Here is a 27,050-nt window from a genome sequence, read left to right as displayed (position 1 = left end):
AGACATGTGAAAGCTTTCAGAACTTCTTTTCCAACTCTTGTGAGTTTTTAATGATTTGGATAGCGTGGGTAGTGGAAACAGATGCTATCGTCTCTACATTTTTGGCAGAGGATAAAGCAGCAAAGGCTAACATATTCATGCTGTTTGCAAACTGATGTATACCACAGATCATCTTTCCAAAATACATTTGGGTAGGACAGAAAATATTCAGTTCCTTACGACATAAAATTATACCATTAATGTCCAAATATATCATTACTTTTTTTTAAAAGAAAATACCACCCCCACATCCTCAATGCATAATCTTTCCTGTTCTCAAATGGGTAAAGGATACATATCTGGGCAGTCATTTTGATTCCTTCCCCTGCCTTGAAAGAAAAATCAGGCTTCCCAAATGCTTTAGGATCTTCAGATGGAAGACAATTTGTATGAGTGAATTCCATTATTTACTGCTACCACACAGCATTCAGTACATCCATAAATAAGGCTTCCTGCAGTCTGAAGACTATATTAAGAGCCAGTGCAAGCAGATGTAACTTCACTGACATGAGCAGAGCTGCACTTACTTACATCAGGCCTCAACATGATCTAAGCACAGCTGCCTACAGTTTATACATTGTCTATTCTTAGCAGAGAAACTTTTGTAACTTAGTAATTATTGTCTAGATCTGATCTGGAACTCAAGGCACACAAGCTACTCAAAGATCATAGACTCATAGAATAGACTCATAGAATGGTTAGGGTTGGAAAGGACCTTAAGATCATCTAGTTCCAACCCCTTCCATGGGCAGGGACACTCACCCAATTCCATGTCAGCTTTCCACTATCCAGGCCCTAAGGAAGGCAAAGTCTATCCCTTCCCCATGGATGAGTAATACAAAGCAATCACCCATCTTAGTTTTACCTTAAGCTTCACCTCTCCTAAAGCAGCTTGGTTTGAAGCCTTAAAAATTTAACCTTTAAAGATCACAAAGCAATAAAGCAGTTAAGTGTTAAGGAGAGCTGAAAGGGTTTAAAGCATTCTATCTTCCCATATAACACAACACATTACACCACAGCCTCTGCCACACATATGTATCCCTGTCCTTTGTGTTATCCCCTTTTAGCTAGTTGTAGGCTATAAGACTGAGATGCATCATGTAGCATATTTAATACATAGCATTTGTCATCCAATGACCTCAAAAACACTTTAGTTTCATTCCTGCAAGAGATTAAATTGCATTTTAAGTGGTGAAAGAAGACGAAGGCAATTCCAGAATACATGCCTCATGCTATCATCTGAGAACTTAATTCTGTAATTCATTTTGCACTGGCAGATTACTCTGTGTGTGTCAGCATTAGGGTCAGTAGGACTATATGGGTAAGTATGACCCAAAAAGGGAATTGGTTTCAGGATGAGATTTTCTACGCATTCCTATAGCACTGAGGCTCAAAAGAGGCACCAACTCCTATCAAGTAAAAGGCCACTCAGTTTGGACTGATGATTACTTAAAACTGACAATAAAATGCAGGATATTTGGGGTGAGAGTGGTTCACAGATAGTTAGAAAAGAAATTCTAACTCAAGATTCATTACCTCACCTTTCATCTGACCTTGATCTCCTACTGAAGAGTACTCTGGAAAGCACAGGTCCTATTGCTAGAATCAAGCTGATGTCACTGAGAACATCATCAGGGACACTGATGAGTAAATCATACTAGGGTATGTACTATGTTCAAGGCTGCATTGAACTTTACAAGAAACATGGGGGAGGAAATATTTTTCACACTGTAGGAAACAGAAGGACACTAAAAGGGAACGTTGTTATTTTCTTGTTTCTATTAGCCATGTCCAGTAATAGTTAAAAACAAGATACTTATTATCATCTCTTTTACAGTGTGGTGAAAATATTGCACTTTGTTTTGTATTTTGGCTTTTAAAAGTGACAATTTGATTTTTCTGATTTTTGTATTTTTAACAAAGTAATTACATGAGCTTTTTTATAGCATCTTTGAGAACAGTATGTTATGGGATTTTGAAAAAAAATTTCAGGCAGTTTAAAACCAGACTTGCTTCACACCAGACTAATATGTAAAACAGGTGGTGGTAGGAAAAAAAAATAAAAATCAAGTAGGCAAAACCCAAGTCTCAGTTGTATAATTTTTTTAGGTTCAAAACCACCAGAAATCTCCCCTCTTTTAAACTCTAAGGCTATTTCATATACACTATAGTGTAAGAATTGTTAGGCTAATCTATCATGGATTTAGGATTCTAGTCAGTTACAGTAAGAATCCTAAAATTCAGTTCAATGAATTTTACTAATAATTAAATAAGCTACTAAAGAAGTTAAGTACACTTAAAAACATGAACATGTCATTGTTAAAAAAATGCTTGCAGAGAATTGCCAGAAAAAGGCAATTATGTATTACAGTGAGGTGTTCAACTAAAATGGCTCAGCTTTTGGAATAAGCGTTAAAGCAATATACAATATTTCCTTGTTTTCTCTCTAATAAGTAACAGTAGTTGAACGGTCTAGAATGGTGGTAGAGTCTTCAAGCCCTCAGCTAGACCCAGTTACAGCAGTTGCTCTGACAGTGACTATGACCTGATGTGTTGTGGTCTTTAGAGAAAGCTGTTTTGGTAAGAGAACTGCTTAGAGAAGGTACGACTGCAATAGAGAAGATGGGGAAAATAAGATGAACTTTTCTTTATTACTGTGTACCATATCTAATACTTCTTATTCCACCTGTACGCTGGAGGCAATAAGCCCTCCCAGTAAACCTTTCACCTTTCACATTTTTTATTCAAAGAATGTCAAGACAGATGGCAGTAAATGCCATCTTTATTGAATTATGATCTATAGTACTTTACCAGAAATAAGCAAGTATTAATCAAAGTACAAAGGTTTGAAAAAGGTAGAGCTGTGAGAGCTTTGAGAAGGGAACAGCTTGGCAGACACACTCTCATTTTTGACAAAAATTAAAATAAAGAAACATTACAGGAGTTAGAAAACTTGCCAGATATCAAGTAGGTTTGGATGAGGCATCTTTCAGACTCCCTATAGATCTTCAGAGCATTCCATCTTTTGTTCTGTGCCATGCCTATGTGCTTCACATGACTGTTTTCCTTGGTGAAAACATTTTTTTTTTTTTTTTTTTTTTTTTACATTTTAATTTCTTTTGTTTTCATTTTACTTAGTCACCAAACCTTTTCAATTACATATGGTTCTCCTTGGATCCCTTAGTGGTCTCAGGTTTCATTTTTTGTGTGTGTCTTGGTTTGTTTTTTTTTGTTTTTTTTTAGGGGATTGGGTTGTTTTGCTTTGGGTTTTGGTTCGGGTTTTGGTTGGCTTTTTTTTTAATCTTTTTGCCTCTTCTTGTGGTCTTGCTGGCTTTTTGTCATCATAAGTTCATGCTTCTGCAATTTGTTTTGGCCAAAGGACAAAATCAACTCTAGCCTCTCAGAGCTGCTTTCTTTGCACTGCAGGTTGAAGATGGGACACTGCAGCAAACCTGCACTCATGGGCTCAGAGTAGATCCAGAAACAGTCTGCAATTTGTCCCCTGCCTAGGAGGAGTTGTGAGCTAGTAAATAATTTGGTAAACCAAAAGCATATATTAGAGTTTGAATCCCTTAGTACACTGCAGCTCTGGAAAGCTGAAGCTATTACTTCTAACAATCATTACTATTTTTCTAATTGCCAAAGGCTATTTTCTGTAATATAATAGAAATGCTGAGACAAACAGATACGGGATGGAATACACTCACATACAACCTAGTCTAGCCACGATGACCAGAAACATGCTAATGGGGTACTGCAGCCCTTTTAGCCCGTTCACCACTCCCCATAAAACCAAACATGGCAAACAGTCCCAGTTACCCCACAGCACATCTACTGTTAGGGCCACAGAAGCAAAAAGACTGACCTGGCTATAGATACATGGGAGGACATGAGCACACATTAGAAGAAATACCTGTGAATGACCTTTTCTTATATTAACTTTTTTTATGAGCATGGTTTAAACACTAACCAGCAGGTAATTTGTTCATGCACTTGCATGCTGAATAGTCTGAATCAAAGACATCAGTTTAGACATACCAGACATTGAGGAGGAAACTCGGACTTAAAAATTGTCTGGTTCAAATTGAAGCTAAAAAATCTGTCCACATCTACCCTAGGTAAAAGCCTTTAGTGAAAGCCCACTAGGAATTATTCCAATAGCAATGCTCATTTAACAGTACACTCTGCCATGCAGGTGGGACCTGTTAGGAGCAACAGCACACTGGAACATAAGCCTTGCATAATCAATATTTATTGCTTACAAATATTAATTTTACTTATGTCTTTGTAGCCAGCCCCATGCTCTACAAACCAGCATGGCAGGAAAGTAGTAAAAGTATTCACTAGCTATATTCTTCTTCCATTGCATAAAAACATCTCCAAACACCTAAATACATGCACTTATGATGATTTTTAAAATTAAACAGAACAAAATACCAACCAATTTATCACTTGATATAAAAGAAAACAAAACAGCGAGTGACTCCAGATGATGGATACACAAAAATGTCAACATGAGGCAAATTACAGTCTGAATGAGCAGCTCACAGAGTTGATTTGCCCAACGTACATGGTATTACTCTGTAGTAAACTTGATGTGAGCTTGCTTACCAACTAATAAAAGTGACTTACCCTGCAAATACAGGTGGGCAAAATCAAGTGCAGTTTATGCAGAGGTCAGAGCGGCTGGGAGCTGCTAACTACTCACAAAGTTACCCTGCAGTAACTCAGCAATGTGCTTGCATTCTGGACTCTGAAGCATAAGCAGCTCGAGGCACCAAAAAGCCTCTCCACTTATTAACAACAGGCAGTGTCTTGTAACACTGGGTGGTTATTTACAATTGAGGCTGGTTTTTTTTTTAAGGGAGCTAGTACAAGACCTGAGGAAAACTTAATTTTATAGGACCCAGATTTTTGCATATACCTGACACCTAAATAGCATCTTAAACGTCTCTGTATCCTTTCTTACTAATGTACTACACTAATTATTATTCTCATCTTTTCCCATGCAATATTCCATGCTATTTTTCATAAAGAAGAATACTGATTTACCTACTGTTCATTGTTTGTTGTTACTGGTAGCTTCCTTCCCCTAAGAGCACTTTTTGTGACATTTGTCTGGTATGCTGGCATTTAAAGAAACTGTGGTTCTACTCTGCAAAGCACTTAACTACTTAAATTTGGTTCTGCTGCAATCAGTGAAGTAAAGTACTTGTGTAAATGCTTTGCTGAACTAAGGCATAACTAAATATCATGAATTCTAAAAACCTAAATTTCCATTTTGTCTCTGAAAGCACAGTAGTTCTCTGAAAGGCCAAAATAAATCTTCTGTACATCCTACTACAGTGCATGATAAATATTTTTTACTTTTCTTCATATATATGTAAATGAAGGAATATAAATATATATATATATACATACCAAAAGATACAGATATTTAAGAATTAACACTGGCATGAAACAAAATATCTGGTGTTTGTTTTCTCACTTGCTCAACTATTCTTATTTTAATATGATTTTTCTAAAAATTAACATAGATATACACTATGAAAAACAGCCAAACATTTTATTTATTAACACTTATTCTACCTTTTAAGTAGGATATTTTAAGTATTGTAACTACAATTTAGGCTTTAGAGCAATATTGGGTATCAAACCACCCAGACACTTTCTGTATGCTTCTGTCTCAGATGGCAAGTTCTATCAGATCACTACCAGTTTCAAATTGTAAAGAATTTCTGTAGTATATCTATAGTTCCACTATTAATTCTGGTTGACTTTTGCCAGACCTGTGCTAAGTGTAGAACAAATAAAAATTTGCATTATTTTTAAGTCATGCTTCTGCAGTTTTTAAGACAAATATTTCTTTCAGAAATTAGGTAACAGCATTCTACTGGCAAGATTTGCAAAGCACACATGTTAATCTGTTCCATAAGGGTTTAGAATCTGTGATCAACCTTGGTTTCTTCCAGGACATTTTTATCTGTGGGAAGACAATGGGTCAAGCAGCAAAAGCTAAGCAGTTACTCCAATGTAAATTTATCAGTTATTCACCATCTGCAGTTATTTGCATTCAAAACTAGAAGCATGGAACACTAGAATCTAGTCCATGGATAACTTAAGAGATAATTTACTTGGGCAATGTCATGTCAGGGCTGCAGCAATGAAAAATGCAGAGGAAAGAAAAATAAAAATAAAACAATAAGAACTTGAATAAAACAGTTTGTAATGTCTATTTCTCCCTTTCTCCTCCTATTTCAATCCCAGGTTGTTTATTACTAAATACAGAGCAAGGGAAATCTGATGCACAGTAATGTAAATTCAAGTTTAATGATGCACTGAAAAATATCTTATTGTTACCATGACCAGTGTCTTTCTGGATATAACAGAATTTATAGGGTTCTAAAATAGACCCCTAAATCCATTATACTTTTCCTACAGAAAAGTAAAGACTGATTGCTAAGGACAACAGCAACAGCATTTTGGTGAAATACAGACCCCACTTGTCATTAGTGGTCAGAAACTAAATTAGATCTCCCAATATATTTTTGTGTATACATTCTAAACAATCTTCTTGCTATTTGACCCATGTAATTTCAGAAAATAGGCTGAACACCGGTAAGTTTGACAAAAGCTGCTGTAAAACAGACCGCTCTACAGCTCTGTTTCTGATATATTCCTAGATTAAAATAGCTGGTAATTTACATCCAAAGATGTAAAATAAACAACTCTTGAGGCATTCAAGTTGGAGGTAGAGCTCCTTCTGCAAAACTATGAATAACTTATTCACTGGCATCAACAGTAATTTCATCTAGATTGCAGTCTTTACACTGCACACACTGAAGGGATATTAAATACAACAGTATTAACTTCTACCTTTGTTATCAAGCAATACCTCTCACTCCTTGAAATTGAAAACAATAGCACAAAAATAAAAGTAAAGAAAGAACAACATGACCAAAATTAACTGCAAATCCAGAGGATGTGGATAACTGTTTGTGAGTCTACTGAAATGCTTAAATGAAAACCCCCGTAAGCCTTAAAAATACAGCTACATGGTAGCCCTACTTATAAAGCAAGAATGACATTTCTGATGCAAAAATATTAGACCACGCTCAGTGATATATATTACACACTTGTTCCAGGTTGGAGATCCATAAAGACTGTTTATTCTTTACCTTGTTCAGATACTTTTGAGAACTCAGATTAAAAGGGGGGAAATTGAGAGGGAGACAAATATCACATATTCAATATTTTACTATCAGTTGCTTGGTTTCATTTAGTGTTAATGCATATATGCTTTGGTGCTTACAAAGAGAGTTCCAAGGAACACTAGGTGTTATTAGATTGATAACTAACTCATATCCCCAGCAGGTGGCTCATAAATACTTAAACATATGCAGATTAGGTGGGAGAAGATGGTCTTCATTTGTGGTTTTAGGTCATACTGATATGATTTTCAAACAGAACTAAATAGATGTATCAGAAGGGGTAAAATTCTTAATGAAAGAAAGCACAAATAGTTTCTAGCCTGCTGGTAAGGTTAGAAATGTCACGGGTTGTTGTCATTGCCATGGAACAGAGAGTTCATCATTTCAAAAGCCTTTTCATATTCACAGGTACTCAGATAAGTGACCATTACCACGTGCAGCAAAAGGACAAACAAACACAATGTAGCTCATTCATTTTTGCCTCTCCTGTACACTTTTTTTTTTTTTTAAGTTTGCAGTCATCTGTTAACTGTATGATGGGAGTGGATCACTCCTTTGCTCACTGAAAAGACACTTCTATGTGCACCAAGAAGTATCATGTTTTTTGGGAAGCTACTTTCTCCAAATTTCCATAAACTCTGTATTCATTTGGGTGCCTGGCACACTATTAATGCAGGCACAGTTCTGTCAGAAACTGAAAGCAGAATCAAAAGGAAGATTCAAATGAAAAAAAAAAATAAAGTCTTTGATGATGTTTCTCCACACTTCTATTTTTAAGCAAGACAAAAAAAAAAAAAAAAGAGGTTAAAATTTAGTAAGTGAAACAGTGATATAATCAGCAAATTTATAACACTGACAAATTATATCAGCCTATCAATCATGAGTCATGATATGATCAAGGCAACTGACCTGATGTATCATTCAAAATACTTTAAAGAAAATTCATCATGTTCAGTAAATCACAGCTATTAAAATAAAAGAATTCCTAGCAAATTAACATTTTCAGACATCAAATATGATAGTCAATTTTTGTGTACAATTTATGCAATATGCCTGATATGTGCATACACATTGAAATAGCATGAACAGCTAAAGCACATTGAGCTTTGTAATGTCCAGCATAAGACTGCAAACAATTCATCTCTCTGCACATCTGGTTACAAAATTATACAGCAGGGAAGTCAGTGGTGTGCATAGTTCATACCTGTAGTTGGTGCTGCCTAAGGACAGACAAAAGCATCTCTAACTAGACAAGTGGGTTCCTTTAGGCACTAGCAGCATGTCTTCATTTAGTTTGATTTCAGTAAGCAAGCTTTCAACAGTGACTGCAGTGCAAGGTTATAATTACATCAGGAGTGGAAAGACACTGAAGCCTAGGTTCTGCAAAGACAGACATGTGCTTAGCTTTCTGCGCTGTAAGAAACCCCATTTATCTCCATGAAAACACTGCTCCCTGTGTACGCAAATACATGCATACATGGGGTGCAGGCTGGAATTTTATTTCAACCATTTAACTGTGCAGACTTGCCAATTTTGATCAAATTTTATCAGTCTACTAAAAATGAAAAATTGCTGTCACCCCTGGCTGAGACTAATGCTATGAACCCCTCATTGTTCTTGGCCCAGCAATAATTCTAGCCCAGAGTGACAGTTTTCATATCACTAAAACGACAGGTCGATGGAGTGATATTCACATTGGCACAGACGGCCAGAGAAAGGCCTAGTGCATGGCAATTGAGGTTTGATATGATCAGCTGTTACCAGAAGCTCACACTGGAGCTGCCATGGAAGAGGATGCAGTCACAGACGCAGAATAACCAATCTGTTAGACCTATACCAAATGACAGAAGGAGCAGAGAAGTAGGCTGCATAAAGTGACACACAATTTTAAGTCACACAGGACTCATCATTCCTACCCCAAATTGGTAGATGAGAGTATTCCACTAATGGAAGAAAACAGTCAAGCAAAACATAATAGGATAGGAGGTCATCAAGGAAGCAAACTGGCAACAGTCCTATTTTGTCTGTGCCAGAGCTCTGCTGCTGCTGTGACACTGAATTCACTTCAGGCTAACTAACATTCATGAGCCTGAAGTAACAATTACATCAGCCCCTTCCTGTATCCACCGGGGTCTATTGCAAATCCATCTCTTCAGGTTTCCTCCTTTACCCTAAATGGACTTTCGATACCACACTGCCTATTCTCCTTCCTTTTTCTTTATGCAAATGCAAGTACCTGGGAGGTTCCCATGCATGGAGATCAAGGGGAGAACCCTGGGCATCAAAATGTTTATCGATAGAAGCAAGAAACGACACCATGTTGCCTATAGCCCTATGGCTTATGACGCTTCCATCAGTTCAGAAAAGTGCTCACATTTTAAATAAAATATCCTGCCAATATTCTGAATATCCTGCCAATCATGTTGATTCTTACTGCTGAGCTTCTGCCTACACCTTCCCTCGCACATGTGCTGCACAATGCACAAGCACCATGCACATCCCGTAGCCTTCCCATGAAGGCAAGTTACTCCATCCTTCTGTGAGGAAATGGAGGTTCATTCCTAGGTTTTAGGAGATTTCTTGTTATGTCAAGAGCAGCACCCAGCAGCCTGGATTCCTCTATGCCAATACAATGTGCTCCAGAGGACATGGTATTGGCACAGAGGAACAAATTCTGGGAAAATTTTCTCCTGGTGAAAGTTAAGAGTTTCCCCAGATCAGCAGCTGAATTCTGCCTTCAGACACAGATTTCTCTTAGTATGAACTGCTCAAGTGTTATACTGGAAACTGTTTTGTGAGGGATCCTGTCACTGAGAGAACTCAAATGTAACATCACAGCCATATATAAGAATATGCTATGAATCAAACATTTCACTGAAAGTGAACATACATGCAGACTGATGTATACAAGATCTTCCCAACTGATTCTTTAGAGGCACTGAACTTTTCAAAAATATGCTAGTTTTGGAATGGAAATTGCCTAGCAGTGGTACTTAAGTTGCAGCTGGGCCGCTTATCACGTCCAAAGCTTTCCTAGTACACAGCAATGTAGCTAAATTGGAATCATTATTCTAGCTTTCATGGTAGGCAGCGCTATCATTATGGTCACATCTAGAGTTCCATTTAAAAGTTCTGTTTCCAATCATTATAATTTGCTGGGGAAGATTATATAGGGAGCTGAAAAAGCAGAGGCACGGAGGGTGACAAAATTTTTGATGCTTCACCTCTGCAAGTAAATTACTTATTTTATTAATTTGGAAGACGTATCTTACAACTGCTTGATTTATAAATGTACAAGAAAAGGATAATTGTTCCTGTTTCCCTCCACTATACCATCATCATCCATTACCCACAACACCCTTTTAATTTTCTTCTTATTATTAGTTATAGAAAGAAGTTATACAACACAATGACAAAATAGCAAGTAAGGTAGTTCCAAATATAAGTAATTTATGGAACTGGTATTGTACCACTACACCATCCTAAACTCACAGATACAAATTTAACATTCAGAAAACACAAAGAAACCTATTAAATTAAAAGTTTAATGTAAAAACCTTAACAGACCCTTACAGGTAGCATTTAACATCTTTGCACACACATCTCCTTTTACAATATCTCTAACTCCCCCCCCCCTTAATTTATGTGATTTCATCCAGGCCATAAGGAAAAGAGCTGAAGCTCTGCTAAAACATTCTAATGGCTTGTAAGATGCTGTTTTCTGTTTTACCTATCACCACTTGTAAGTAAAAAGTTATTTTATGCTGGTCATGTAGAACACATTTCCATTGCACATTTCCTCCTTTTCCTAGCTAATAACTTGTAGTAGGGATTTAAGTTAAATGGTTCTACACCTTGACCTCCATCTTGATGCGAACCATAGGTGGCAGAGACTGTATTAGAGTTGTCTCTGGGGTGTTATGCAAAAGACTTCAATGCTTATATAGTAAAGAAAATTGGGCTTTAGTGCTAGCCTGCTGAGTATGCACTATAATTCTTTTTTTTCAGCAAGGTGTTTTATGGGATTCAGTGCTTTCAGATGCCATATATTTGGTACAAGGTGGCATTACATTTTTCGTGAAAGGTTCATTAGCTAGGTATACATGTTAAATTTAAGACTTTTCTTCTGCTTTGTCGATAAGTATGCCAAGTGGCTGACAGAAAATTTAAATCTCAGAAACTAAATTCTTTCTTTTTTTAAAAAGAGACATTGTCTAAACAGTGTGATTCAATATAGACGTGCTGGGAAAAACACATCACAGAGGAAAATATTGCCTCTTATAAACATACAGACTGTACAAAACCAGTAAAATCTGCTAAACCCATTTCTGTTTTACATAAGATCAGTCCGGTGATATTGCTCCAGACCCTTATACAGCAATCAAAGACCTAACTAACATAATGGATTGCAGGGCAGGAGTTACTCTTCATAAAAGAGAAACCCTTGTTGAGAGCTGAAACTTGTCTTGTGACACAGAACTCATCATGCCCAATGTTACCTCATCATAACTCCTTCTTTCTGTCGTACACAGGGGAAAAAAGCCAGCCCTTTCCTTCTAGTTATTTAACTTCAGTCTGTCACTACATATCACCAAACTACTGAAGCGTGAGGTCTTTGGGGCAGAGTCTGTGCCTGGGGATATACCAGCACTGAGCTCAGACCCCTGGAACCAACAGTTCAGGTTGAGATATTTTATTACATTCTGATTTACATAATACAGATGCTTCCTAGATCTACCTGTGTCTGTGTATATATATATATGTATATATATATATATATATACACATTCACAACACATATACATACACACACAAACATATCTATATATTCACACACACACACATCAGGCCAAATACACACATGAGCAGGAATTCCACTGAACAGAATCCAAAATCATGATTCATTACGAACCATCACCAGTAGGATTTCAAATAGGCTAAGAGTCTTTTCCTGCATTATACTTCAGTGTCTTTTTGTACTTAGCTGTTAATATCCAGATGGAAGTTAAAGCTTCATGTACCCCACCCACACAGCAGAGCTGTACTCTGCTTGCTATGGCATTCATAAATTTTTAAGTTACTTTTGATTCCCAAAGCTCTTATTGTGAAATGCAAAACAATCAAAATCAGTTTATTTAGGATAATCTTGATCTTACCCAGCTATGAGAAAAACAATTTTGGTTTTGCTCTTGAGTTGAAGAATATAACATTAAGCTAGTTCAAGAAAAGAAATAAAAAACATTCCTTTTTTTTTTTTCTTTTTTGGAAGTCAATTTAAAGCTATCTGCCATTCATAAATTTTCATGCCTTTTCTTTATATATAAAACATTATTAAAATGAGTTGCACATATCATCGCTCTTAATATTCCATTAGGCAACTGTGCTGAATGCAGTTTTATTTGCATGTGCTATTTACAACCTACATGTAGCAATGTTCTCTCCAGTTCATTTAACACACATTTAGACAGGAGATAAAACATTACAACTACAAGAAGACAGTGTATTTGGAGAACATATCCAGCCTACCCAGAACAAGTGTGTACAAGTCTACCCTAAAACAGTTTAAGCTGAGAATTTAATATAAGAGAAAAGACCTAGGGGAAGGGGGAGAAAAACAGACGTTTCTTAGACATCGATGATATATTTGTTCAGCTAAAGTATTGTATTTTCATTTCGCTTTTGATACAATAATTCCTGTCATGCATTACTATTACCCTAGCAGCCTGATCATAATTAAATAATGAAGTGGGCTTATGAACCTCTGCTACAGAATACTGGATAGTCATCACCATCCTTTGCCAATGCATACCAAAAAAAGAGCTTCATTTAGATACTGTCAGTTCTTCCTGTGTTCATATAATTAGTATTTGCAAGGAATGGTATTTCTACCTAGCTAATCTTCTCTCTTCATCAACATTGTTTTTCTCCTGTCAGTTACCATTGTTTCCCCAACCTTTCCATGCTTTGTCCTGTGTGTTCCAGCAATATATTCTTTCATCTACTTTTTAAAAAATGTGATTGCTAGTCCAGAACATTTGGGTGTTTTATATCTAACTCAGCCACTTCCCGGCATACACATTTCAGAATTTGTCTGAGTCATTTTTAACCTTTGTTCAGCTTTTACTGCCAGGACATAAGTCTCAATATGTATCAGATGTTTTACGTACCATTAAAATACCATACTATCTTATTAACTTTATCTGAATGCACCAGTTTTTCAAACTGCATTCCACATGAATAGTAGTTTTTCCTGTCTTCTCACTAACTCTGCAAGTAAGAATTTCCTCCACCATCCCAGAATAGTTGCATCTTGGGGTTTGGTTCAAGCATGCACTTCGATATTATATTATCCCATTACACTGGAATGCAGCAGCCATAGTAAAGGGGGGGGGGATGGATAATTAAAAACCTCACATACTACAGCTAGTAGTAAATAAAAACTAGAAGAATCTCCAAAACCATGATGGGGAATACTGAATTCTAGCTATTAAGTCAGTTTAAGGTTACCTTTCAATGCCTCCTACTCACAAGGCACCCCATTCTGGGGGGAGAAGGAGGAGATGCACTTAAGCAGATGTATGCCAGTGACTTAGAACAAAGCAACATATTAACTAAAAATGCCAGGTTTAGAAATACAAAACACCAGTCATGATTGAGATACAAAAAAGGACACGTTTAACTGTTTCATTAAAATAATTGTAAATACATTGCATAACAATTTACCATAGTTAGCTAAGACCCTGCAAAGCTATGTCCTTAATAAATGAGGTTCATCTGTAGTAAATGGCTTGGTACAACTCTGGCGTCTCTAATCAAATTTGGGACAGATGAGTTCCATAGATTCAGTTTATTTCATTAATTTACAACTGCTTAGTGCTTATGGTAGATGGTCAAATGATATTATTTGTGACAACACTAAATAAAATAAGCAAAAGGAAATGAGGCACATGATGTATCACTAGGATAAATCATACCACAAAATGTAGGCAGATGAAAGCCTACAGCAGCAACACTTAGCACACTTCATTTGATTCCCATTCGTCAGCTTCAGTGCCAGTGGCTCAAAAAAGAATGCAAAGGTAAATGAACACCAAAATATGATTTACAACACTTGAAAAAGAATCACACAGAAATAAATCAAAATTCGAGTGTTGTTTTAGGCCAAGGTTTATTCAGAATGTGGGACTTTTATAGTAATATACTGCCGGTGTAAAACCTTCACAGTACAAACACAGACATAAAAAAACACCCAAATAAAATAAACCCTATCCACAGCTATGCCTGTCTATGCAAGGGTTAGATTTTCCTTTTTTTTTTTCTTTTTTTTTTTTTTTTTAAGTAGGTAGTTATATTCATTCCATCCTAAGGAAGATGCACCCAGGAGTCACCTAAAGTTTCAAGTTGTATGCCTAGGGGTCATAGTTCAGAGGTGGTGCAGGCAAGGGGACTGCCAGCTAGTGAGGTTTCTCAGCCCTCTCCAGTTCCTGTGTAATATGGTGGCTCTCCTCTTCAGCAACACTTCATGCCAGATGTAGCTAGTTGACAGACTGGTCAACTGTATGTCATGCATGGGACTACTACTGTTGGAAAAAAGTTGGGGTGCTCACTGCTAAGGGAAGAGGTATGTGATCAGGAACAGATCGAGACAGCTGCATAAAACACAAAGCCTGAAAAATCTCAGCATATACAAAATGGACTTTTCCAACAGCCTGATTGTCCTGGAGCAAACAACTCTAGGGCTGGCAAGAGCTGTATGTAGCAGCACATAGCAGGACTGAAAGCAGCAAACGTTGCCAAGACATGCAGAAGTAAGGAGCCATTTGTGCAGTAGCCTGTCCATCGTCCACCTTGCAAGAGACACCAGCCCACAGTATTGCCCTAGAAAAGTTCTTGCACATTTGCTCTACAATCCATGGGGGATGTTTTCTCCATCTCTTCTGACACTTTTTATGAGCCACTGTTGGGACATAGTAGCCTAATTAAATGCATAAAAGCTTCAGTAAACCCACCAAGTCTGAATGAAATCTTAGGGGAAAACACAAACAACTAGACACATATTGCAGGTTTGTCCTATGTGAAACAGGAAACAGAGAAAATGAGTCTTTGCATGCCACACTTGTATCCAGGTCAGTCCTACCTGGACTATCTTCAAAGAGCCACACTGTATACTGTTCTTGGACTAGTAATATTTCACAAGTATATCAGCATTTGTTATTACACTAACCTTACAGTGTGGATTGGTTTTGCTTTCACTAATTGGAGCTCTTTCACAAGTTTAACTAATCCACGGCTGCAGCTTTAATGTTTGATTTTTTTTTCATAATTGCATGTATGAAGAAACATATTGGAATGATTTCTGACCACCTACTGTTATATCTCCTAAGATTTATATCCTGTATTTTTATTAACAGCCTAAAAAGCAGCAGCAAAGAAAAGTTTTGATGATAATAATAATAAAAAAACCAACCCTAAACCTTATTTCATACCTGTAACATCATTCCCAGAAAGATGCTTTCCTGATGTTTGCTCCACAAACGCTTTTTCTATTACTGAAACTTATATTGTAATACTGTTGCAAGTAGGGATGAAACATTAACAAATTTAGGCTACTAGAGCTGCATAATCTTAACATTTCAAAGGCTTAAATAGGTGTTTGCCTAAGAGCAGCAATCTCTGTGGAAAACAAGCCTGAGAAAGAAAACACCAGTTGGGTTTTCATTCTAGTATCACTGAAATGGCATGGGGTTTTTTCTGTTAACGACTAAATAAATCAGAATTTCAACATTTTTTCCTAGTTATTCCATGTTTGAGGAAAATCTGAACAGCAGCTGAAGAAATAACTCTACAATAAAATGTAGAGTCTGCAAATTTGACTTGGTCAGGCAGTTGGATTAGATGATCCTTGTTAAGTCCCTTCCAACTAGAATTTTCTATTCTATTCATATTAGCTGATTTACCTCCCAGGAAAAAACAGCCCCAAAATAAATGTGGTTTAATTTATCATTACAGCTACAGTAAGAATCTGGAAGGTTGCCAGTGTTCCTATTGAGGTGGGAAAGATAAGGGTGATCCAGGGAATTATAAACTCATGACCCTCATTTAAGTACCCAAGAAAATTGTTGAGAAAGTCATTACAGATGTCATTGTAAAGTACCAGAGGCACAGACCAGCATCACTTTCTGTAAGTGTAAACTTTGAATTCTTAGAAAAATTAAAACAGTGAATAATGGGAGAAATTATAAAAAGAAGTTCCAGAAAACCGTAACCTAAGCAGTTTGTGGTGAAACAACTCTCAGTTTTTTTATGGTGAAATAAGTGTAAATTTTACAAAATAAAAGAATTACAGAATGAATCTTACAGCTTTTGGCATGAAAGCTATTAAATATCATTTGGTGCCTGAATGCACATTTAACCTCTTCCCCTTCCCCTCCTGTCCTGAAAAGCAGGCAGTCTTAGCACTGTATTGTTGAGCCACTAGGTTTATCTTACATTTTCATAACTCAGACAACTTTCCACAATCTCTCTAACAGAAATGCAAAGTCTTTTCCTGCTTTCTTTGAATTTGGAACAAATCTTAATACAGTGCCTTTCCCACCAGCAACAGCCTTAATAGATTTTGAAAGAATAGGGCATAAAAAGCATCCCACCAACACACCACTATAGATATAAACAGAAACATAAAAGTTTCTGGTTGGTGAAAGAATCTCTTTCAGTGCTCATCACACCCGATATTATTTCCCACCTGCAAAAAAAAAAGTTAAAAAGTTGAAAAGGTAATGCTTGATGTCTATGAATCCATATTCCTGCCATTGACTGAACAGGCAATTAAATGCTGCATCCAAGAAAAATGATCTATGTATATACGAGGACTAGTAGAAGCAATTGTGTAGTTGGTTAAACTTAGAGAATGTAAAAAAACCAACCTTCTGAGCTGGTTAATGCAGTCTGCAGTAGGCATCTGACAAACATCAGCAGGCTGGAGCTGTTGGAGCCTGATTCTCAGCCCCTCCATAGCTTTTGTGATTATTCACACCTGCACAAGGCAGGTGTAAAGCCAGTGTTCAGATCTGACAGTGTTTACATGCACACAGCACAGCTGTGAATGTTGACAGAAATCAGCTTAAAGCACTGCCTCATCCCAGCTCATCTACTCATGCTACTTTAAGACTGGGAAGCTGCAAAAACCATCAAGTCTATTGCCTTATAACCCAATGTCCGTAAGAAGTTCAGAATATACTTTAATGTCTTTCTAACTGGCTTAATAAAATCTATAATTAATTAAATGATGCTCATAAATGTTTTGATGTTTTAGATAAAATGTGATCTGATCAATATATGTAAATTACTTGTCCATTTTATTCTTGGAGAAAGCATTTGATGTTCATAAAAGTGTCAGTAACGCATGCTCTCACTATAGTTTCCAATGGAAAATTCTGAAGGAGGAGAGATATTTCATCATTTTAACCATTAACAAGATAGGTAAATAATCTTTACAGCCCAAATAAAACAAGCAAACTCTGCTCTATTTTAATCTATTGCATTAATAGCCTGAATGACACTCAAAAGCATGAGACTGGCAACAGCAGTACCAGAAAGACTGGCAGGGTCCTAGGAGTTATATTTTCCCTGTGCTCCTACTGCGGCTTCCTCCGCAGGGCTGAGTCTGGAAGGCAGAGCTACTGGTGTGCTCCAGCCACCACCAGGACTAGATGAAGTTGGAGGTTGGCAATGAGATTTCATGCTCTCTTGCACCTCCTTGGCACCCCAAGTTACACACACGTATGAAAGCAAGCAGCAAGGAGAGGAGGAAGGGACGGCAAACCAGAAAAACTCACTGAAAACCCTGCGAGTTTCACCATTGGGAGCTGGAGGTGTGGAGTTGAGTGCAAGCAGAGAAGCCCTCTGCTCAAAGCCATGCAAACCATCCAAACTTAAATTGATGATACCTTCACGAAGAATGACAAATCCTAAACAAACCACAGGTTGAGAAAATAACTCATAAATTTATCTTTGTCAAAATATTTATCTCTGTCAATTCAGAAATTTTTACACACGGCTCCATACAGTAACCGTTTTATTCATCGCTGCTGTCAGACTACTGTCACCTATACCTTGCTCATAAGTAACTGTGCATCCAAATTCAATATTAAGAAGTCAAAGTCATATGGCACCTGCCCACCATTAACATGCAGGAACATAAGTCTCAATCTGTTGCAAATGCCTACTCAGAACTTGGTTTTGGTGAATGTCTCCCATATTTTTTTACATTAATTCTTTGAAAAGTTCAAAGGGGAAGAAATTACGGAAGCAGCAATGAAAAAGTCCTTAAGAAAGCCAAAGGATTTGCAGGTTACACAAATTAAAGATAGAGGCTGTCCAACTCCAATGGAAGAAAAAAAAAAACACACAAGTGTTCCTATGATTGGAGAGCAGGGTACAATATAAGGAAAAGGAAGGGAGGAAAAATGAACAGTAAAGAAAATATTCATTAATTCCACTCACAAATAAAGAGATCATAAGAAACTGTTATTGATCCCCAGGGATGGAGAAGAAAGCAGATCAGGAAATGTTTACACAGATAAGGGAGTTATGTAAAATGGCTGGTCTATTGCCCATGAGAGGTTTCAATTACTTCTCCAATCCTCACAACAGTATGATTACAATAGAAGCATTCATTTTCCTGGAGTTTGGACAGAGTCAACAGGTTTCAAAAGCCATTCTGGAGTTAGTTTAAGGAATTAAACTAAATAAAATGGGCAAACGTCTATAGTTTAGTGTTGAGAATAAAGTTTAATATACATGGCTAAAACCTCCTCAAACTAAACAGTATATAGGTAGTAAAATTTTAACAGAAAAAAATATAAGAAAAACTTGTGCAGATTAAGGCATTTCAAACAATTCCTAGGTAAAACTAACTTTCAAAACCAGTGAAACTGGGTGCACTTCAGTTACAAGATACCTTATAACTTGTACCTTGCTTTTATTCATACTCATCTTCAGTACAGTATTTTGCTTAAATAAGGAACAACACACTGCTGTTGAAAACCTTACAAATACCTGGTACTCTTCAGCAACATTAAAGCTGTGCAACCAATCTTTCAGTGTTAAAATAAATGAATGAAAGGTTCTGCTGCTCTGAGGTCTCAGTACATTACCAGACTTAAGTGTGTAATGTGATGTAGTCTATACATTTCCAGGAGACTTCTGAAAGTACCAACCTTTACAATATTATAAATAACACACCAGCATCTTAATTGAAGGCAAAGGTATAATATGAGTTAGCTAACTTCATGCTAAGGGAATCAGGAGCATCCATGACATGCAGTACCCAAGTTGAGGGGTGCTAAATCAGTAATTTCTTTCAGATCTTCCTGTTGAGAGTCACAACTCCATCTATGCTTTGCAAATACTTCTAAACCTCAGTAAGTAACTCCAGGAGACTCAAATTACATTCTCTTTCCTTCTTCCTCCAGACTCTCACACATCCATACACTTAAATCCACTCATTCATTGTCCAGCCCTCCAGACACACTTTTTCGTTGTCCCATTTCTACCCTGGATAAATCAGTCTTGTACACACTTGCCAGAATTACACTGCATGTGGACACTTGCCAGAATTACACTGCATGTGGACACCAATCAAGCATGCACTATTTCTGCTGAAAACGTCTGGTAGTCCCAATTGGCAAATCTTCCCAAATTATCAACCTCCGTTACTCCTTGCCCCTCTTCATCCTATTGCCTAAAATAGTATTTTGAATGTTCATTTTTAAATTTAACTTCAGATTGAGTAGATATTAATTTATGTCTCTTATTCCCTACTCAGATAAACTCTATGCATCTTTCTTCTAAACCTCCTTCACAAGACAATCTTTTTGTTGTGGTGTTTGGCTGCTTACTAGGTGAGCTGGCAAAGAGTAGGAAACCCATCAAGCGGAAAAGACAAGCAGAAATGAAAATAAATAAATAAATAATTAATCAAGAACAAAATAACATTTTCTCTGGCTGATGCACTGGCTCATCTCTGGCAAAGTTTGTCACTTCATAAACTGATCCAAGGCCATTAGCTGCGGTGCTGAGTTTCATTTTAAGTTCAAATGGACACCTGGCTGTTACATAGAGAGTGCTACAGCATCTCCAGGCCTACACACCTGATGGCTTGGCTTTATATATATATATATACACACACACATACATATATATGTATCAGAAAAAAAAAAAAAAAAAGAAAACCTAAGATAGGAAATCAAGGAATGTAGGTGTAGGTAGTAAAGAAAAAAATCCAGTTGCAAGTATTAAAATAAAGAGGGCCAATTCTGCATTTATATGAAACAACATAACTGGTTTGTTTTTTAAGCACCATTTTACTTTCAAAGTTCAAGGCCAACTCCCTACTTGTTTTGGTAAAGTGAAGTGATAAATTGTGTGCTCATGGGCTGTGGTGATACATTTGCAGTTACTGGAAAAATCTTATCTTGTAATTTACAGCAACTAGGATTCAATCTCCCTCTGCCTGAAATCCTGTAAAGTGTGCTTAAATGGGGCTGTCAGGGCTTTTCACTTGGCAGCTCAGGGGCCATATCCCTGCTGCAAAAGGACAGTCAAGTAATGCATGGACAGTCAGGGAAATTATAAAATTAACCCAGCTGGAGCCTGGGCTGGGCTCACTGCCAGGGCTAGAGGCACCCTGGCTGCATGAGGGCTGAGAGCTACTGGCTACAACTGTGGTGACACTGGTCTGCGGTGGTAGCGTGGGTTATCTCATGACAGGGGGCAGAGGGAGCAAGGTGTCCTGTAATCAGGTACCTCAAAAAGGTACCCCAGGCCCTGCCGGTGGCAGCAGATGAAGAGCTGGCCTGCTCAGGGGCCCCAGCACAGAAGCATAGGGCTTTGGGAGGCAGTTTGAAATCCAAGTCATGGTAGGACTTTGGGGCTACGTGTCCTGTTACCTTTCTGCCTTATCCCTGCACTAGAAATGGGGTGAGCTGGGGCAAGATTCTTACTTTAAAATATGCAGAGTAAGACACTTGTGGTCCATTTGCCCCTGTAAGAGGGGGGGACAGGGAAAGAAAAACAAACCAGAAATTTCCAATATACTCAACTCTGTTCGGGTCAAAGATCTTTGTGCTGTTTCACAATTTAAGCTAATTAAAACAGTCATAAATTTCTCAGGGCCCAGCCAATGTTGCTAAGCAGATTCAGGTTTGGTTCTTAGATGCCCTCAGAAATCCCCACTTTCACGGGAAGGAATAACATGAAGGGCATATGCAACTTCTAATCTTTCACTGTTTTTCAAACATTGCATTTTTCAGAGCTTAGACCACTTTTCCAGATGTAGCTGCACCACAGGCAGGAATGACTGACTTGTTCCTTCTGTGACGGAGTGTTTTTAGATATACTGACCAAAACTCAAAGGACTCTATTCCTGGTGCTTGCTGAACACTTACACAAGATCTTCTGTTCATTACTGCACCCCTTTTTTCCTCATTTTTTTTTTCCACCCCCTTCAGTATTGCAGGAAAGTTTCAGCTTTTCAAAATACTTTATGCAAACATATTGCTCGCATACTTCCAAGCTGAAACTCATTTTGGTATTTACAGGGCATGGTTTGATTCTCTGTAGATGATATTTCATTATTTCCTTGTCTTTCTGGTATTTGTTTCTTCTTTCCATTTTAGCATCTTTCTCAAATTGAATAAGAAAAATGTAGATTTATTCCCTCATCTCCGATGAACAAAGACACTGAATATGTTCTTGCAACAAAGTGTCATCATATTACAAAAAGTATAATCATAGAAGTATCAGTAAAAAGAACACTTAAGAATTAATAGCTTTTAATGGGTACGAGAAACAGCTTCTAGAAAACAAACCATGGTTAAGAATATCTTGACCACAGCCACATGACAGCATATATTTTCCCTTACATCTAAATGATATTCAGTAAAAGAAAACAGATTTTTTCTGAATTACAGACAGATTGTATTTACTCCTTCTCACCAGTTATGTTGTTTCTCACCAACATGTTGCTTCCCCCACATTTTATTCCAAAAAAAAGCCCAGCTGTTTATTGCAAGTACCTGTGACAGTGACTTATGCCAGTACACTTCTCACAGGCAACTGCAACTTGGATTTTTACACTATAATTTTGACATTTACATTGGTCAAGATGTACTCTTCATAGAGCACAAAGAAAAAGGTGTTGATAAAAAGACAGAACATCTAAATAGGATCTGAGTGACAACAGAAAACCCAACAGAAAATAGTCAGGGGCTCAAATAAAAGAAATTAAAAAAAAAAAAAGGAGAGAAAAAGAACAGATTAGACAGGCTACTCTGTGGTATGCCCGTCAGCCAGATCTCCCACAAGGAACCTTGGCCTTACACCAGCTCATCACTAAGGGGGGCTAGGATTGCCTTGCCCTTCCCTGCCCTTCAGAGTAAAACTGCCCAAGGAGAGCCTTGGTATGGCTGGCACTGTTGAGAGTGTGGCACAGGGACTCTGCAGCAGTGATGTGGTTGGGGTGACTGAGGATGTCACTAATCACTCCTGCCTCATGGCATTTCTCATTCACAATTAGGAAAGCAAAATTTAACCATCACCACAATTTCACTTACAGTGAAAGCTATGAAAGCTACCCTGTAATACCTAGTACTTCCTTACACAAACAGATTTACTGTGTGGGGACAAGGACTAATGGTATAGGAGTGCAAATTCTTTTTAATAGTATGAGGTATAAACAAAATAAAAGTGAAGCATGTACTGTGCTTGTCTTCTATGAAAAGGACAGGAGTTTGTTTTTGAAGGAGGAAGATTTTTTTCTTTAAATCTGTAATATCATTAATATTATTAAAATAGTTAGACGGTCTTAAAAGCCATGGCCAGACAAATATCCAAATGCGCTAAGGAAGTGGGGAGACAAACTAAGGAATTAGCAGGCACATTCACAAGTTCATTTAGTTTAGAAGAGACCCCTGGGGACTGGAAAGTGGCTAACATAACAAAGTTATTTTAAAAGTGCCTGGAGACATAACAGGAAACCATAGACCAGTTAGCTTGATATAGAGTGGGGAGAAACTCCTAGAATATCAAATGGGAAAACACTTGAAGAAGCACAGCTTGATTAAGGGTTGACGGTATAAGAGTAGAGAGAGAAGGGAGATGCGGGTTCATGGCTCACTAACTTGCTGGGATTCTTTGAGATTTCTGCCACAGTAGTCAGGGAATGCAGTAGGCACCACCAATATAAACTTTTCTCTCTATTAAAGAAAGCATATGCTCTATTTCAGATGAGGATTAACTCTTTCCTTGATGGCACACCACCACCCCTTCTGAGCAGAAAAAACCTGATCATGTCCAGACACACCAAAATATTCCCTGACAACTACCATCTTTTGTGAAAAGATGGTCCTTCTGTAAATATATTTCTTACACAGAAATAATCTAAAGTAAATCTAATGAAGAATTTAGTGATACTTTTCAATAAACTGCTTCTGCTAATATTAGTGGCAATGCTCCTTATCAGACATCCTTACTAAACGTTGTGAAATACTTTGGAAAAAAAAAGAGGAAAAATTAAAAAGTGGGTCCTGTTTTTATATTCTCAAAGTGGAAACAGCTTGAAGTTTGATTTCTTTATACTTTACATGAAAGTAAGCACATTCTCTTGATATGCCACAGTCTGTAGATAATGAACCAGGCAGAAAAGACAGCACTGAAAGTGCTTTGATTCATGGGCGAGACAGCACAATAAAGGCAATGAATATGAAGCCATCTATCACTCAGTAAGCATTTCAAATCAGTTTCATGATTATAAATAATTGTTACCTTATTTGTAAAACTGAACACTAAATTCCTTTTCTTTAAAGAGATAATTGACCAATTCATGTGAGCAGAAGTTACTCTCCTTCCTTTCCCCCTTTTAAGTAGCTGTTACTTGTGCTAAGTTTTATTACATGAAATAAGAGAGCCAAGATACTGATCAGCACGGTTAACTGAACTGAAATGTTATCCAAAAATGAAATGTTCCTGCAAAGGAAACATTTCGCAAATGCAGAAGTCAGATTGTGGTCATGCAGGAGCATTTTACGATTAGAAATGTCTCATCCTATTCTTCTGCCTGCCCTTGAGGAGCTAAAATTAACTTGGATTTCTGGCTACAGGTTGTGAGCTCCCAGCCTGGGATAACTGCTTATATGTTTCAGTGAATCAAGCTGGTTGACAAGACTTGCCATTTTCAAACAGAAGTAGCCTGGATATAACAGAAGATCCAACACATACGAGTTCACATGACAGAAGTATATCTGCATTACCAGAAGGAAGGCTGTAAAGCATGAACTAGTTTACTCAACAATGAATTTGGTGCTACTACCCTCACAATCAAGAGCTCCCACATTTTAAAAAAAGCATATGGTGAAAACTATTTTAAGGATTTATTTTACCAAATTTGCATGACAATTTACTGAAGACCATGAAATTAAAAATAAACATTTAACTTGCATCATTGGCAAAGCTCATCTGAACCCAGTTCTGGTTGCAGAAAGGTGAGACAAGCTTGACAAGCCAGAATTATACACTGAAAAATTCCCTGCTTTTTAGGCAACTGATGAGATTCTTGAACAAAAGGCAGCAACTCTAACAGAAGAAACTCAACCAGCAAACGAAGGGTCATAAAGAGATGCCAGGTTTTGAGACCAAAAGCTGAAACAACTGCAAGAGTTGGAAACAGCTGATTTATAAGATCAGTTGGGAATCATAGAATCGCAGAGCTGGAAAAGATCATTCAGTTCTAACCCCCGTTCCAATCCTTTGAGCTATTTTCTGTCTTGTCCTGACTAAAAGAAGGATGCTTCGGAGTGAGTGCACTGCAATCGGTGCTGGCCATCAACCATGTGCAGCTAAAACCAGTAAATCTACTGTGGGGGTAACAAGGTAAGCTGGAATCAGAAGCTCTGTATGATAGTTTATATGCCTTATGCTGTAGCCCACCAATGACTTATGCCAGAAAAAGACAATTAAAAAATGCAGCACAATCTGTGATGGCTTAACTCCTGTGCCTCAAGCACTTGAACACAGCAAATGGAAAGAAAGATTTAAATATCACCTAAAACATGGCATTCACAGCTACTGGTATTCATGCTTTTTCTCAGGCTTTCCTTATTCTTTCACCAGCCTGAAAAATGTCTGGTTTCCATTCAAAGAGCAAGTGTCATCACCTTCTCTGTATACATCAACAGCAAATCTGCACGTATGATACAGAGTGCCATGGTGTGCTTTGCAACAGTTTTTGCAGCCAAATATTTTTTGCTTCTTACTTTACATCTGCTCACAGAAGTGCCAACATGGCTTTCCCCCTGCTCTCTCTCTCTCCCTCCCTTCCTCCCTATATAACAAAGGAACAAAGATCCCATAGAGATTCTCCTATTATCAATATAAATCAGTTCTCAGGACAACGTCTGTCAGTCAAATCCTTTAAGTGCTGATCTTCATGATGGACTAAAGTTACCTGGTTTCTTTCCCCCTTTTTGCAGGAAAGCAACAACAACAAAAAAAAAAAAAAAAAAAACAGAAAAACCAAACCAAAACAAAACATCATGTCCCCAGCCTGATAAAATAATAGACGCACAGAATCATTTAGGTTGGAAAAGACCTTTAAGATCATTGAGTCCAACCATACACCTAACACTGCCAAGTCCAGCACTAAACCATGTCCCTAAGAATCACATCTACGTGTCTTTTGGATAAAAGAAAAACTAATTGGGTTTGGCTGTACCTGTCTCCAGATCTCTTGATGTCACTGATTCTAGATGTTGCTGAAAAGAAATGAGAAGTAAATCTACCTCAGGCCAACCTCCTCAGAGCATGCAGCCCAGTCCAGCCACTCCCAAAGACAGCTTGCTCATTCACCAGTTTCCATGGCACTGAAAGCATGCCTTTATCTGTTCCTCTTCCCTCTTATATACAGAGCATTAGCCAAACACCTTGGTATCCATAGCATTTTCTGCTTGCAAGGGGTCACAAGCCAGTCTCCAGGTCCTATCACTGTCTGCAGGTTGACAGAATCACAAGCCTTCAAACCAGTTTTTGTCACTGCCTGCAAAAAAGTGGAGACAGGAGAGGAGTTCCTAATTTCTGACTGCTTCTGCACGAGTTGCTATAAGCCAGAAGCAGACTGCCAGCTCTGCCCTGTACCTTTCTGAGATGATTCGCATAGTTCAGCCTGAAAATCTGTAATTGCAATTACTACTAGCCCTAGCTAAATTGCTAGTTTGAAGGCTTCCCCCCCAATTACATTCCCACAGCTCATCACCAAATTATACAATATTATCTGAAATGTCATCTAAGACTTCGGAGGCTTATCAGAGTTGCCTTAACTGGTTAGCATGAGACCTTTTTAATGGGATGATTAGCTACATAAAGCAATGACAAACCTTGAACCCTTGTATTTGCCTAATAATATATATAAAAAATATTAGTAAGAGTTTTGCTCCTGGTAAAGTGGTAAGTGGATAAAACTGGCAGCTGCTATAATGAGATAACCACCTAGCTGAGTCTTCTGAGGAACTTTTAAATACAGACTATGAAAATACCACCTTTGTTACCTCCCTTCTTTACTCCTTCTTGCAAATCTCCTCTTTCTTCCAGGTCCCAGTGGCAGCAGACGGCTTTCTCTGCACACCTATCTTCTGGTTTTAAACTTCATACTAAAGAACTCTGAGAACAGCCAGAGAGCCTTTCCAGATATAGCAAAAGGCACCCATCTTTTCACAGCTATATGAAAAACAATCCCAGGGCTGCCGGGTC

The 27,050-nt window shown here is 37.7% G+C and overlaps 1 long non-coding RNA gene across 1 annotated transcript in view; it reads right to left on the bottom strand.

Moving 5' to 3' along the window:
• LOC134159779 (uncharacterized) overlaps window positions 1-4,798 on the bottom strand; it is a 271,155-nt gene extending 266,357 nt beyond the window's left edge. The window contains exon 1 of the long non-coding RNA XR_009963300.1: window positions 4,672-4,798. This is a non-coding gene — a long non-coding RNA (uncharacterized LOC134159779). The remainder of the gene's footprint in view (window positions 1-4,671) is intronic.
• Between the last annotated feature and the right edge of the window lie 22,252 nt (window positions 4,799-27,050).

Source organism: Pezoporus occidentalis, unplaced genomic scaffold, assembly GCF_034315485.1.
Source record: "Pezoporus occidentalis ecotype Australia unplaced genomic scaffold, CSIRO_AGI_Poc_V1 ctg151, whole genome shotgun sequence".
Lineage (NCBI taxonomy): Eukaryota > Metazoa > Chordata > Aves > Psittaciformes > Psittacidae > Pezoporus > Pezoporus occidentalis.
This window is presented reverse-complemented; position numbering and strand designations above follow the sequence as displayed.